General features: G+C 34.5%; 1 long non-coding RNA gene across 1 annotated transcript; it reads left to right on the top strand.

The window, feature by feature from the left end:
* The first annotated feature begins 821 nt into the window (after positions 1-821).
* Positions 822-1,932, top strand: LOC121243259. Its single transcript, XR_005936085.1, has 2 exons — positions 822-1,025; positions 1,676-1,932. It is a non-coding gene; the product is annotated as an uncharacterized LOC121243259 (long non-coding RNA).
* The last annotated feature ends 1,350 nt before the right edge of the window (positions 1,933-3,282 follow it).

The raw sequence follows: 3,282 nt of genomic DNA on the forward strand, positions 1-3,282 counted from the left end.
TTCTGGCTTTGAACGACAATTCTACAGTCTTATCACTTGGACTACATGCAAACTACGAACCTTTATGGCAGTTAATTTACTGATCGTTCGCTAGACTAAGAAACATGGACCCAAATCCATTGGCATGGCCATTTTCTTTTAATTTTCATTTTATGCATTGCGTCTCTATATATAATATAGTTTTTATTTGGACCCTAATTTACCGCATCCACTTGTATTTCTTTAATGTACGTGCATCGATACAAACATCTCTCTTTTGGAATAATACAACTACTCTTGCAAATGTTGACGTCTAAGAAAAGTAATTGACTTTAGAACTGCATAATTAGTGGTGTCTTAGATCCAACATGAGACAAAAATAAGCCCCTTTTTGGGATCATGAATTGAACCGTCCTGCTCTACCTGTTTATACAAAGGACGACTTCTTATTATTGCCAACATGTTAATATTTTACCAAGTCTTTGGCCACATGATTAATTGAAGTACTATAAATTTTTACATCCAGTTTTATTTTAAAGCCAAGTTGCTATAGAGTTTGACAATTAGCTAGTTCTGACAAATATTATCAAAGCATTATAGGCTCCTTACCCACCTAGCTAGCTCGCTAGAGGTGAATATATATATATATATATTTATATATAGAGAGAAATGATATTTACAGTCGTGAGTGTACAAGCGCCATATAATCACTTTTAAAAAAGTTAATAAATACAGACTAACATAACAAAATTAATTTTTTAATTATGGATCCTACTCTTTTTCAAAACGACTGCACGACGTTTGCGCACTTCACGACTATATGTAGCATTACTCATATATATATATATATATATATAGAGAGAGAGAGAGAGAGAGAGAGTCAAAACCATTGCATAACACACTGGCTGGTACTATATATATTGACGTAAGACCTAAGAGAGCAAGAGCAGATGACATGGGGCTCTATTCCTTCTCCCGTTATATCATTCTGGTATTATTACTCTCTACAGCAATCTTGGCCATGCAGCCGTATCAAATCAGTGCAGGTTTGAATCCTACCTCTAACTTGCATTAATAGATAAAGTTGCAATTTGTATTCCTGCATGCATTCGTTTTTTGAACTGATCAGGTTAGATATATACAGCATGATCAGCTACGTACGCATGCACAGTTGAATGACAATTATAATTAGTTCCTGATCAATCATATATTACTTGACAATAGTACTGCACGTAACTATTTTCATAAAATCTTGCAAAAATTAGGAAATGACTTGAGATTGGTCGAGTCTTGCGCGGAAAGAGATCGAGAAGAAGATAAATGCATGATCTCTTCATAAGATCAAGACAAATGAACAAGTTCCTCTTCGAAGCAGTTACAACGCGTTTCATGAAAAAAGAACCCCCAGATCTATAAACATCTCACTCCTCTGTAGAATTTAGTGAAGAAAAATGAATTAAGGAACTGTCTTTGTCGACCAAAGACCTATAATTAAGAGAAAAATTGTCATCTAAAATTGATGATCAGATGCATAAACAGTGTCTTGACATCAATATATAGCTGATCAATATGTGTGCAGATTAATCATGTTGTCTTAATCAAAGCGGCTGTATACGTAATTGATGCATTAATCTAAATTATTTTCAACAGCTAGATAACAGTACTTGTTTGATAAAATATTATTGGATTTTTGCAGATATGAAAGTAATTAGAAAACTAGCTGCCAGACGCATGCCAAGTCCTCCCCCTGCACCAAAACCAAACTTGAGGAGGGCCCAGAAACCACCAGAGCCTCCGCCTAGCTCTGTACAAGTTGAAAATTAGGATACTTCAATCAGCATATGTTATTAAAGTAATAAGAGTGGAATCTTTCTGCATGTATGCCTCCCTTGTTATGGGATCAATGTAAGATTTGGGTGTTTCTCAATAGGCTGAATGAAATAATTTAGACCACTCGATGTAATGCATGTTATTGGTCGTAATTTGACTTCAAGATTATAAATAAGCTGGCAAACTAGCTAGCTAACACCCAACAGGGAAAAAATACCCACTGAAAATGTAATAGTGGAAGAGAGAATTATAGTTGTAATTGATCTACAATTTCAACCAAAGTTTTCTTTTTATGGTGTATTGTGTCTTTTTTGTCCATAAAGTAAAATTGTTTAGTAGGACTATATTAAATGGTCAGTTCTACGCATCTAAGGATTAACAATCTAAAAAGGGAAAAACTTCAAACAAAATGTGGTATTAAGAAGAAATTTACATCCTCCATGAATAATATTGTGATACGTATGTTTTTTCACAAAAGACAAATAGAACCGATTGTTGGCAAGGGCTCTCCCATCCACCTTCCCCTATCGCTTTCTCTCTCTCTTTCTCCCACTTGATCACACGAAATAGTGATGATCCCGTTGAGTATTTTACCTTGGTACCAATATAAGCTTTCCACTACTCAACTCCCATCTGCAACCTCTTGGAGATCGGCTTCAGAGCATGACAAGTCTCTACGTGGGCAAACTTTTGTCATTACCTTATCTAATTGCACCCTCCACCATATGTGCTCCCACTAATCACATATAAATGGTGATTTCATTTCACTAAAAAACATATAGTGAACGACAAGATTTCTCCATGACTGGATCAATAATCAATATCCCTATCACAATTGACAACTTCAGCCGAATACATAACACACATATCAGTATTCCAGCCGAATACTGGAAGCAATGTCATTGTTATTTCATTTTCACTATGCGTTAAAGAAGTAACAATGTGATCCCAAGATGAAGGAAGACTATTTAGTATAGTTGTAACTTACATTTTTTCAATGAGAGGATGACTAGCATCATATAATTTTTTTACAATCAATTCTATTTGAAGCACATGATCGCCAATGTCATCATCCTTTTTCATGTATGTTCAATTATACTTATCCAATAATAATTGTATATGAGTATCCAACCTTATACCATACTTTGCCTCAACTGTATCCATAAATTCTTTGGCAGTTTCAAAGTCTACAAAGAGAGGAATGATATGATCATTCATACAATGCAAAATTAAAGTTTTTTTCCCATGCATTATGTTCTTCCCACTTACATTTGCTTCGTACGCTACTTCCACTACCATTTGGCCCATTTTCTATATTTTCTGATAACTTTAGTATTGTCAATGTGTATAAGGTCTTTTCATAGGTTAAAAGAAAATTTATATGTCATTTCTAGGCCTGGAAATTTCTTCCATTCAGTTTTTCTATCCTCGAGGGAACAATATTTTTCTTTGGTGCCATAAATAATAAACCTT

The sequence above is a fragment of the Juglans microcarpa x Juglans regia genome, chromosome 8D (assembly GCF_004785595.1).
Source record: "Juglans microcarpa x Juglans regia isolate MS1-56 chromosome 8D, Jm3101_v1.0, whole genome shotgun sequence".
Taxonomy (NCBI): domain Eukaryota; kingdom Viridiplantae; phylum Streptophyta; class Magnoliopsida; order Fagales; family Juglandaceae; genus Juglans; species Juglans microcarpa x Juglans regia.